Genomic DNA, 12,538 nt, shown 5'->3' with positions numbered 1-12,538 from the left:
GGAAATGGGGAAAATACCAGCTTTTGGTATGATGTGTGGTGTGGTGTTGTCCCCTTCGCTGAAAATTCAAAAGGTTATTTGAGTTAACCTTTGATAAAAAACATTTCGGTTGAAAATGGGTTTAGAAGGAGAATAGTGGGTGATACTGCTAGTATGTTTGAGAATCTAAAAATTGTTGCGAGGACTTTAGCCTGACTAATGTAAGTGATAGAGTCATTTGGGCTCTTAATACTAAGGGTTTTTCAGTCAAGTCTGTTTACTTACAGATCAGATGTGATTCCACCAAAGTGTCGTTCAGGTTTCTGTGGAAAACAAAACTCCCTTAGAAAATAAAAATCTCTCGTTGTTACTTAAAAACTGGATATTGTTTAAAGAAAATCTAAAAAAAGTGGTTGGGTAGGCTTGTCGGATTGTCGTTGTTTCTTTTTTAGTGTTCGGTTGCCATTTACATCTGGAGAATCATCCAAATTGCTTTTAACTTGCCTAATACTCCTAAGAACATTTGTCATCTCTTTAATAGTTGGATTCAATCTTTTAAGAAAGACAACTGAAAGTTGATGTTGGTTGGTTGTGGGGCGGTGTTGTGGGCAATCTTGAAAACAAGGAACATAGCTTGTTTTGACAATAAAATGTTCTCTGATCCCTCTGATGTGATTTACCTCTGTTGTTTTTGGCTGGATTATTGGGCTTTATTGCAGATCGAGACACCAAAAAGGAGGCTACCAGAAGGAAGCTAACTAGTTCGAAGGACAACAAATGAGTGCCTCAATCGGGCGAGAGGTTGGGCTTCGGTTTCTAGGAGGATGTTGGTTTAAAGCAATAAAGGTTTCTGATTCGGTGATCTTTAGAAAGGAGACTTAGTTTAGACTTTGATGTTCCTTTGGTTCATAAATGTGGCCGCATGTGTGGTGTAGACTATCGTTTTGGACATGTTCAGTCTATGTAAATAAGGGTGATGCTGTTGTGCTCTTATGTCTGGGGCGTTGAGGTCTATTAAACCTTAGTGTGTTGCATGGATGTAATCGCCATGGCTTTGTTCTATTCCTATTTCGTAATGAAACAGGAGGGTCCCCCTCTTCCAAAAAAACAACTTCCTTGTTACTCAAAACTAGAAAGTTAAAATTGATCAAATTGCATAGTGCAATATCCTATCAAATAGGTGCACATAATAACACTTGATTGCAATAAGCCTTTGGACTTTGGTCCATCGATGCTATGTTATTTTATTTTTCATTTGTTTCTTGCCTAGAAACATCTATTTTATTTTAGTCCAAATTTGAGTGGCCACATTTATTCCATATTTTAAGTTCGCTTATGTTTTTTTTGACGCAACAAAAATGGCTTGACTATCGCTAGCAATTCTATTTCTCTACAATTAGAGAAACAAGTGAAGCTGATAGCTTGAGGACCCTTGCCTTAGGATAGCGATGGATACCTATTTTTTCCTTTCATGCTAGTCAATGTACTGGTCTATGTCACGACTTCGTGGGGTAAGCTAAGAGTTTAGATCAATTATTATTATATTTGACAATGCAATCTTTTATATTTGGTTAAAGAAATATAAAAGAACATATGCAACCGGAGATGACATTTTCCCTAAATCATCTCTAATGTCTATGAAATGAGAACAATTAGCATTATAATATACCTTTTGGTTGCAACTGCTATCCACTTGTCATGTCTATTGTCTAGCAGTGTAAATATGTGGATGGTACTCTCGTTTGTAAGAGTAGATTTTGTATGGATCTTATAAGATAATTATTATTTTGTTAGCTGCTAATATTAGCTCTGATGGATCTAACATCCTAACTAATAGCTACATGCTAAAATTAGTTGCAGACATCCAAACAACACAGCTAATACTTCAGCTATTAACTACTTTTAACAAATCAACTAATAGTTAGCTATCTAATTCTGCTAGTAGCTTTTTAGTCAGCTAACTATTCGCTCATGTATTTAAACATAACCTAAATATTTCCACTAACTATTAACTATTAAGGCTAGTTTGGCAACCGCATTTTTCCATAGGATTTTCAATTTCCCAAGGGAAAATGAACTAATTTCCTTTGGAAAAACGAAAAACCCTTAAAAAAATATGGTTTCCAAACTAGCTCTTAGCTGGACTGTTGGCTGGAGGATCCAAATGAAGGTCAACTAATATAACAGCCCGCTAGTAAAGGGCTATTAGCTAGTTTCCTCTAATTAGCAGACAAAAAATAGCTATCTGGATCTAAACAGATCGTCGTTACAGACAGAAAAGGCGAAAGAATAACTTCCCAGTTGGACAAAACATGTTTGATCCTGGACATAGCCGACAGCTATATATGTAATAATCTCAAGTGAACAGCTTATGTCTAGAAGTCTCATGGTTCATGACTTGTACTGGTATTTTCTTTCAGGGCTTGTGTTCGAACCAGAATTGAGCGGCGGACTGTCCGGCCCTGAGGCCGGACGGTCCGCGGTCCGGACGGTCCGCGCCTGTGGGCCGAACGGTCCGCGCGTGCGCAGAACAGATTAGGGTTCCGAGTTTTGTGCTACAGTTGTTAGCTATATTCGCGGGATTAGCTCGGAATCAGTTGTGTAAAGGGTCCAGCCCCCCTCCTCTATAAATAGAGAGGTCTACGGCCGATTTGTAATCATCAACAATCGAATCAATACAACTTCTATTTCGTATTTTATCCTAGGAGTAGTTCTAGTCTAGTTTAGCTTTAGCCTTCCAATCCCCAATTCTTCGTCTCTCTTCGACTCTACGTCGATTAGAGGAGTCTAGGTCGGCCGGCCCGAGCCTAGACACCACCTAGGATCTCTCCTCCCCGACGGGGTCCCTCCCGGGAGCGAGATCCAGGCGCCGTCGGCGGTCTTCCGCCGCCCCTGCGCACGCGCGGACCGTCCGGCCCTAGGGCGCGGACCGTCCGGCCGTCAGGCAGGCAACTCGGGCTCCTGCACCAGGTCGCGGACCGTCCGGCCCTGTGCCGCGGACCGTCCGCGCCTGACCAGAAAGCACCGCCGCCTCGCACCAGGCCGCGGACCGTCCGGCCCCCGCGCGCGGACCGTCCGCCCCTGTGCAGAGAGCACCGCCGCTGGTTCTCTTGAGTAATTGGCGCCTCCAAAAAGGCGTCAACATACTTTTTGGCGACTCCGCTGGGACGACATATCTAAGCTCATCAAATCAGCCCTCAATGGCCGGTTCAAGGGATAGCTCTGATATTTCTCCAAGCAACATCATAGAGCCGACTTGGGAAACCTTGCCGGCTGACGAGCAGCTTCAGTTCGAGGAGCACAAGGAGCGGATGATCCAGGAGGCGAAAGCAAAGTTCCTGGCCAACTTCAAAGTGGACAGGAACAACAAGGTCGTCCGACATCGGGCGACGGATCCGGCTTCGCTCCAACCCACGCCAGATATCCCCAATGTAAGTAATACCAACGAGCTACAATCTCTTAGAAATTATGTAGAAGAGCAGCGTGAACAAATGCAGAGCATCATAGGGGGTATGCAAAGCGATGTTAAGAGACTAGTACGTGCATTCGATAAGTCTAACATCGCAAATTTTCCTTCACACGAGGTTGGGTTAGGAGATAACGCGTGTAACACATCGGCTACAGGTTGTCACGACCAGTCACAACCCCTTTATGGGATGCCGATGGACACATACCCTAAGCAACCGCAAATCGGCAGCAAACCAGCCGATCTGCACATGCCCGGACCGTCCGCACGTGAGCGCGGACCGTCCGGGCCAGCAACAGTCGGACCTATTTTTAATGAGTTACCCAGATATGCGCCCGAGCCACCACACACGGTACAGAACTCAAACTACCCAGTCGGACGGCCCGCATACAACGACGGACGGTCCGCATATAACCACGGACGGTCCGGGTACGTATCCGGACAGTCCGCACATGAGTATTTTGAGGAGGATTATTACATGAATCCTCGCCCGTCCCAGCAACACTTCCCATCACACTATGCGATGCACCAGCCCATTAATTCAGGATCCAAAGCCCAGGAAAGCTTTCCGGCCCCACCTAGAAGGCCGGAAAGAAACGATCAAACCTATGACCCATATAGGGCAAATGAAAATGCACCACGTAACTCAAACCAATGGGGGGAAAGACAACATGCTAATATCCAGCCAACCCCACCTATGTTTGACCAGAGAGCCGGTGGTCTTGCACCGGCTGCCATTGATATAGTAAGGGAAGAAATAGTCGGGGCGTTCCGAGATAAGCTCGGAGTAAGCATGGTCCCTGGGGGGCAATCATATCGGAAACCTTATGACAGCCGATTTGATCACCACCCATACCCACAGGGAACTAGAATACCCGAATTCGCAAAATTTTCGGGTGACCAAGGGAAAAACACGCGTGAACATATAGGCCAGTTCTTAGCACAATTGGGAGAATTGGCCGACACAGAGGCATTTCGCGTGCGCTTATTTTCGTTATCTTTAACAGGAACCGCGTTTGCATGGTATGCCACTTTACCTCCTAATTCCATTTCATCATGGGGGGATCTAGAACAAAAATTTCATGATCATTTTTTCTCCGGTGACTATGAGTTGGATTTGGTAGATTTAGTGTCATTGCGACAGACAAAAGATGAATCGGTTAATGATTACATCCAGAGATTCCGAGATACAAGAAACCGATGCTTTCAAATTCATTTAGCAGAAAAATAGTTAGTAGGATTAGCCTTTAATGGTCTACGATATTATTTAAAAGAAAGATTAGAAGGCATCCAATTCTTTACACTAGCATAATTACACCAGAGAGCTTTGGCTTGTGAAAGCCGAAGCAAAGAAACTGCTAAAACAATTCGTCACAACGTACATGTAGTAGAATGCGACCAAAGTAGCTCAGAAGACGAATCAGCAGAGGTGTATGCTGCTGAAATGGTTTGGCCAAAGCAGGCCAAATCTTCGGCTTGTGCCTCCTTACAGCCGGTTCAAAAGAAACGGCAAGAGAAGGTTAAGTTTACATTTAATGTTGGTAAGTGTGATAGAATATTTGATGAATTACTCAAAAATGGCAACATTAAAATAAATCACACTGTTCCATCCGCCGACGAGCTAAAACGTCGTGCATATTGCAAGTGGCATAACTCATTTTCTCATGCCACTAATGATTGTAATGTATTCCGTCGACAGATTCAATCGGCCATTAACGAAGGACGATTGAAATTTCAGGAAATGCAGGTGGACACGGAGCCCTTTCCAATGAACATGATCGACTTTGAGGGCAAGAAAGTCCTGACTCGGCCAAACACAGCCGATGAAGGCAAAGGCAAAGAAATAGTCATCGGCGATGCAAGAAAGGCCGGTGGGAATCATAAGACTTCTTGCAGAAAAGTGGTAGCCGAGAAGACTCCTGATGGAGGGGAGACCTTGAAGGTGACCATCATAGCCTCTGGCACTGGGGGGCAAACACAGACAGGGAGACAGGCGCAAGAACCCATTCTGCGCATCGCGGACGGTCCGCCATCCAGACGCGGACTGTCCGACGCTTCTCCGGACGGTCCGGCGAACTCCAGCGGACGGTCCGGCCGTGCTCAGGACCCGCAGCAACCACGTACCTTCAAACCACGACGACCCGAGATAGGTACGTGGAAAACAAATACATTTAAAGCAGCTGGTCGGCTGATCAAGCCTGGCCCGACTTTCGATCAATTGTTGTCTAAATACGTGAAAAAGAAGGCCGGCCCCAGTGACCGGCCACCAAAGCGATCCCGCTCACCCGTTCATGAGCAACGTCAGGTCAGGCCGATTGGACCACCTCACCAATCGGAAGAAATGAAAGGTCCTATTGTACAATTAAGACCTAACATACCGACATGGACCCCTCCACCTCCTTATCCATCTATGCCATATCCATACACATACTTACCTCCACCATATGTCCCAAATCAAATGTGGGGCATGCCACCATATCCATTTGGGATGCCACAGTACCCCACCTGGGGGGCACCCCAAACATCCGTTTTTGATAGGTTGGCGCCGCCAGTGCAAGACCGATTGAGCGCTGCTGAATCTGGTCACCAGGCACAGGCCCAACAAGATTGCCGGACTACTTGGCCTCCTAGGCCGACCAATCCGGCAGGGGGGCATATGCATGTAGCAACTCAAAGAACAACAAAAAAGGACATCATCAAAATAGGCACTGCAGATGTTGTCATACAGGGAGACAATAAAGGGCCGATGATTTTTGGCGAATCGGCCAACACAACAGAAAAGGATACAGCTACCATCAAAACAGCTAATCCAAAATACTCCATGCCTCGATGGTGCCCAGCGGGATTGACACGATCCCAAAAGAGAAAATTACAACGCCTAAGAGCAAAGGAGAGCCAGGAGAAGGAGGCGGAAAAGACATTTAATGACACACATCCACTATACCCGCCACCACAAAAGAAATGGAGACCGAAGGCCGTTGAGAAAAAACAAACGGCCACAGAAATAGAAAGTCAATCTGCACCAAGCGCGGACCGTCCGGCCTCTGCGCGCGGACCGTCCGCCGTTCACCAGGAAGTCTCTGGACAACCTGCACCAAGCGCGGACCGTCCGGCCCCCACACGCGGACCGTCCGCCGTTCACCAGGAAGCCTCCAACGACACGACAACATCAATGGAAGAGGACGACCTGCTGGGAGAAGACCTGGTCGACTACGAGGCTTCTCCAGAACGCCCAGGTATGGATGTAAATATTATTACATTTTCTGCCGATTGTACTATCATCGGCGACGATGAACCTGTTGTTGCCCAGTTTGATTTTGGTCCTAAAGAAGCCGCCTTTACTAAACCAAAGGAATCGATAAATCATTTAAAGCCGCTCTTCGTGCGCGGTCACATTGATGGGATACCGATTGCTAAGATGTTGGTAGATGGAGGGGCGGCTGTAAATCTAATGCCTTATTCATTATACAGAAAATTAGGTAAACAAGATGACGAACTTGTCAAGACCAACATGACCCTCAGCGGTGTTGGGACTGATAGTTCGATCAAAGCCAGGGGAGTCACGTCCGTTGAATTAACCATCGGGACTAAGACCCTTGCTGCTGCATTCTTCGTCGCTGATGTAGAAGGAAATTACAGTTTAATCCTAGGCAGAGATTGGATTCACGCCAATCAATGTATACCTTCTACATTACATCAAATGCTGATACAATGGGTAGGCGATGACATAGAACAAGTACATGCTGATGTATCGGCCTGCATCGCTGTGGCCGATGCCCCTGTACTCTGGACTTATGAGACTGCTACATGTCTCACAGGAGTAGACTTTTCTGATTATCAATTCATAAGTATAGATAAGAAAGGTTTCATTCCTGTAATGCTAGAGCCGATGGAGAATCGGCTAAATCCTAAATAAAGTTAAATGATGAATACACACAAAGTTCATGAGTCTTTGGTCACGGACAGTTCGGCCGCCAAGGCCGGATGGTCTGGTCTTTCACAAAAGAGTTCGGACTTTAAGACCGAACATCTACCACAGCGAAAAGACAGTATTACGGATGATCCGGTCCACGAGACCGGAAAGTCCGCCATCACACAAAGATCATCTGATTCCTCTGTGGGGGACATGATAGAGGAATTCAGAGATCTTGATAAACTAGGACAGGGGTTTACATCGGCCGATCCTTTGGAGGAGATTGACATAGGAGATGGTAAAACTCCAAGGCCGACTTTTGTAAACAAGACCCTGGAGACCGATCCTAGAGATGAGATGATCGGTCTATTGAAGGAATATTCAGATTGCTTTGCTTGGAATTATACTGAAATGCCTGGATTAAGCCGAGAGATCGTAGAGCATCGGCTGCCTATTAAATCTGGTTTCAGACCTTTCAAGCAAAGAGCTAGAACATTTCGTCCAGATCTTCTCCCACGCATCAAGGACGAAATCCACCGGCTGCTAGAAGCTGATTTTATCAGACCTTGCAGATACGTAGAATGGGTCTCCAATATTGTGCCGGTGGAGAAGAAGGAGTCAGGTAAACTTAGAGTATGCATTGATTTTCGCAATTTAAATAGAGCAACTCCTAAAGACGAATATCCCATGCCCATAGCCGATACATTAATCAATAATGCATCAGGGAATAGAATTATTAGCTTCCTTGATGGTAATGCCGGATATAATCAAATTTTCATGGCCGAAGAAGATGCGTCTAAAACGGCCTTTATATGTCCAGGCTTCATTGGTTTATTTGAGTGGGTTGTCATGACATTTGGTCTGAAAAATGCTGGTGCTACTTATCAGAGGGCTATGAATTTGATCTTCCATGAATTGTTAGGAAACACTGTGGAAGTTTACATTGATGATATTGTAGTCAAATCGGCTGAGTTTAGTTCTCATATAGCTGATTTGCGCAAAGCCTTTGATAAAATGCGTCAGTATGGTTTGAAAATGAACCCACGTAAATGTGCTTTTGGAGTGTCGGCTGGTAAGTTTTTAGGATTTGTCATACATGAACATGGTATAGAAATAGACCCTGACCGAATCAAGTCTATTCGGAATGTGGGACCTCCGACCTGTAAGGTCGAGGTACAAAGGTTTCTCGGTAAGGTGAATTATTTACGAAGGTTTATTTCTAACCTAGCCGGGAAGATTGATGCGTTCACCCCTATTCTTCGGCTTAAGAATGATGCCGAATTCGCTTGGGGGGCAGAACAACAAGAAGCATTTGATCTCATCAAAAAATACTTATCTTCGGCTCCCGTATTAAAAGCACCACGAGCAGGAGTACCATTCCGATTATACATTGCAGCTGAGGATAAGGTCATTGGGGCTGTTCTGACACAAGAAACCGAGGGGAAGGAGCATGTGGTGACATATCTAAGCCGAAGGTTGGTGGATGCTGAAACAAGGTACACTTTTATTGAAAAGTTATGCTTATGCTTGTTTTTTGCATGCACCAAATGTAGATGCTATTTATTGTCTAGTCATTGCACTGTTTCTGGTCAAGCCGATGTGATCAAATACATGTTGCATAACCCAATTATGAGTGGTAGAATTGGTAAGTGGGCCTATGCACTCGTAGAATATGACTTGGCCTATGAACCATTGAAATCTATGAAGGGCCAAGTCATAGCAGATTTCATTGTAGAACATCGGGTTAATGATATTCATGAACTAGACATGTCATACCTCACTATTACTCCTTGGACTTTATATTTTGATGGATCGGTTTGCAATGAAGGGCAAGGAATTGGCATTGTGCTTGTTTCACCAAGTAATGTCTCCTTTGACTTCTCTAGCCGATTGAAAACGTATTGCACTAATAATCAAGCTGAATATGAGGCCCTCCTATTCGGTTTAGAACTGTTAAATGGTACGGGAGTAAAACATGTGAAGGTATTTGGTGATTCTCAGCTGGTTGTCCAACAAGTGTTAGAAGAATATCAATGTCTTGATGGTACTCTAAATAGTTATCTTGAGAAATGTTGGAGCATAATCCATTCTTTTGATGAATTCAGTATTCAGCATATCTCTAGAGTTGAGAATCATAGAGCTAACAACTTGGCACAAGATGCATCGGGTTATCGGATAAAGAGAGGGAAATTTCACAAAACTGAAAATCTGATAACCAGTGCAGAGCCAAAATCCCAGGTCGCGGACCGTCCGCGTGTTGACGCCGGACCGTCCGAGGTTACCAGAAAGGTTCTCTTAATCGATTCGGCTGACAATGAAGCCGATACAAGTGATTGGAGGATACCTATACTTAATTATTTGCAAAATCCCAATATCAGGACAGATAAGAACATTCGGCGAACAGCTTTCAAGTATGTTTTGATGAGTGATGAACTTTACCGCCGAACGGTTAATGATATCCTGCTTAAGTGCTTGGGCCCAGATGATGCTATATTAGCCATGGCCGAAGTACATGAAGGAATTTGTGGTACCCATCAATCAGCCCCAAAGATGAAGTGGTTGTTGCGAAGGTCTGGTTTTTATTGGCCTAGTATGACAGCTGATTGTTTCAAGTACTACAAGGGGTGCCAAGTGTGTCAAAAATTCGGCGACCTACAGTTGGTCCCTGCAGCCGAATTACATCCTATCATCAAGCCTTGGCCATTCAGAGGATGGGGATTAGACTTTATTGGAGAAATTCATCCTTCATCATCAAAGGGGCATCGGTTTGTGTTAGTTGCCACTGACTATTTCACCAAATGGACTGAAGCCGTTGCTCTAAAGAACATGACGCACAAGGAGGTAATTGAGTTCATAACTGAGCATATTATTCATAGATTCGGCATTCCCCAGACCTTGACTACAGATCAAGGTACTTCTTTTATGTCAAAGGAGGTACGTGAATTTGCTGAATTATACAGAATTAAGCTGCTTAATTCGTCTCCATATTATGCTCAGGCCAATGGACAGGCCGAGTCTAGTAATAGGACGTTGATTAATTTGATAAAGAAAAAGGTATCTGATAATCCTAGACATTGGCATAAGATTTTGTCTGAAGCTTTATGGGCTCATAGAATATCTAAGCATAGTGCTACTAAAGTATCTCCTTTTGAGCTTGTCTATGGGCAGGAAGCAGTGTTACCTGTGGAAATAAGTTTGAATGCTGTCAGGTTTGCCAGACAAAATGATCTAACTGCTACTGATTATTATAATTCAATGATGGATAATATTGATGAGGTGACCGACAAGAGGATGATAGCTTTGGGAGCAATAGAAAAGGACAAGATCATGGTAGCCAGGGCCTACAACAAGAAGGTCAAAGCAAAATCATTCCAAGTAGGAGACTTGGTGTGGAAGACCATTCTACCTCTGAGGAATAAAGACCGAAAGTTCGGGAAATGGTCGCCAAGCTGGGAGGGTCCTTATAAAGTGAAACAGGTGATGTCTGGTAACGCTTATTTACTACAAACATTACAAGGCAAGGATTTACCTAAGGCTTTGAATGGGCGTTTCCTCAAACAGTACCATCCTAGTATGTGGCAAGATGCCTAAGGAAACCGATGTAATCACATCGAGTTAGTTGCTTTTGGTTCGCCCAGCTCCACCAAAAGGCAGGGGGGCATATGTTCGAACCAGAATTGAGCGGCGGACTGTCCGGCCCTGAGGCCGGACGGTCCACGGTCCGGACGGTCCGCGCGTGCGCAGAACAGATTAGGGTTCCGAGTTTTGTGCTACGGTTGTTAGCTATATTCGCGGGATTAGCTCGGAATCAGTTGTGTAAAGGGTCCAGCCCCCCTCCTCTATAAATAGAGAGGTCTACGGCCGATTTGTAATCATCAACAATCGAATCAATACAACTTCTATTTCGCATTTTATCCTAGGAGTAGTTCTAGTCTAGTTTAGCTTTAGCCTTCCAATCCCCAATTCTTCGTCTCTCTTCGACTCTACGTCGATTAGAGGAGTCTAGGTCGGCCGGCCCGAGCCTAGACACCACCTAGGATCTCTCCTCCCCGACGGGGTCCCTCCCGGGAGCGAGATCCAGGCGCCGTCGGCGGTCTTCCGCCGCCCCTGCGCACGCGCGGACCATCCGGCCCTAGGGCGCGGACCGTCCGGCCGTCAGGCAGGGAACTCGGGCTCCTGCACCAGGTCGCGGACCGTCCGGCCCTGTGCCGCGGACCGTCCGCGCCTGACCAGAAAGCACCGCCGCCTCGCACCAGGCCGCGGACCGTCCGCCCCTGTGCAGAGAGCACCGCCGCTGGTTCTCTTGAGTAATTGGCGCCTCCAAAAAGGCGTCAACAGCTTGTTCGGTTTTACTCCAATCCATATGGATTGAGGGAGATTGACGGGTTTCAATCCCTAGCAAGTCAAAATCACTCTCAATCCGTATCAATTTCCTCAATCTATATGGATTGAAAATAACCGAACAAGCCCTTAGCTGACAAAATGAATTTCCGATCCATACGGAACAGGAGTTAGCATTCCCTGCCAACTCTTAACTTGTTGCTGTCAGAAGCTCTCTCGACTCTACGTCCATGTTATAGCATTACTACAAGATGAAAGCACGCACGCGCCAGCCAATGTGTTGCTACAGTGGGAAAATCAGTTTGTATGCGTGGAAAATGATGGACACATTATGGTTTGGGCTTCGCAGATTATCAAAGCTGATTATGAAATTTATCAGTTATCACTGCTGAAGCGGATCATTTGAGACGACGGCGTGTGTGTGACAACTGACAAGTGCTGCATGCTCGTCCTGCAACACACTACACACGCCCAGGCGTGAGGCCCGGATGTGTGTGTTGTGTACTAGCGCCACTCGGGACTAGGCTGGGATATATGCTGGCAACGGAGCCAGCGGTCCGGGGCATGGCATGATGGGCGAATCGTGCGAGTTCTCCTGCCACTTGGCGAGCCACTTGGCTGGTTGATTACTCGACCACGATCTACTTGTTACAGAAGAATAATGTGCAATGGTAATAAACAAACGTCGCAATTTGATAACACCACGTAGGCGTAGAATTTATATATTCAAAAGCCAAACCAAACATACTAGATCTAACCGGTTAGGATAAATTAGAATGGAGTGGTTCCATTTCAGTTTTTGAGAATTGAATCGTTCTATTCTCCGTTTGGCAAGCAGA

The sequence above is a fragment of the Zea mays genome, chromosome 1, assembly GCF_902167145.1.
Source record: "Zea mays cultivar B73 chromosome 1, Zm-B73-REFERENCE-NAM-5.0, whole genome shotgun sequence".
Classification (NCBI taxonomy): Eukaryota; Viridiplantae; Streptophyta; class Magnoliopsida; order Poales; family Poaceae; genus Zea; species Zea mays.
Note: the sequence above shows the minus strand (reverse complement) of the source record.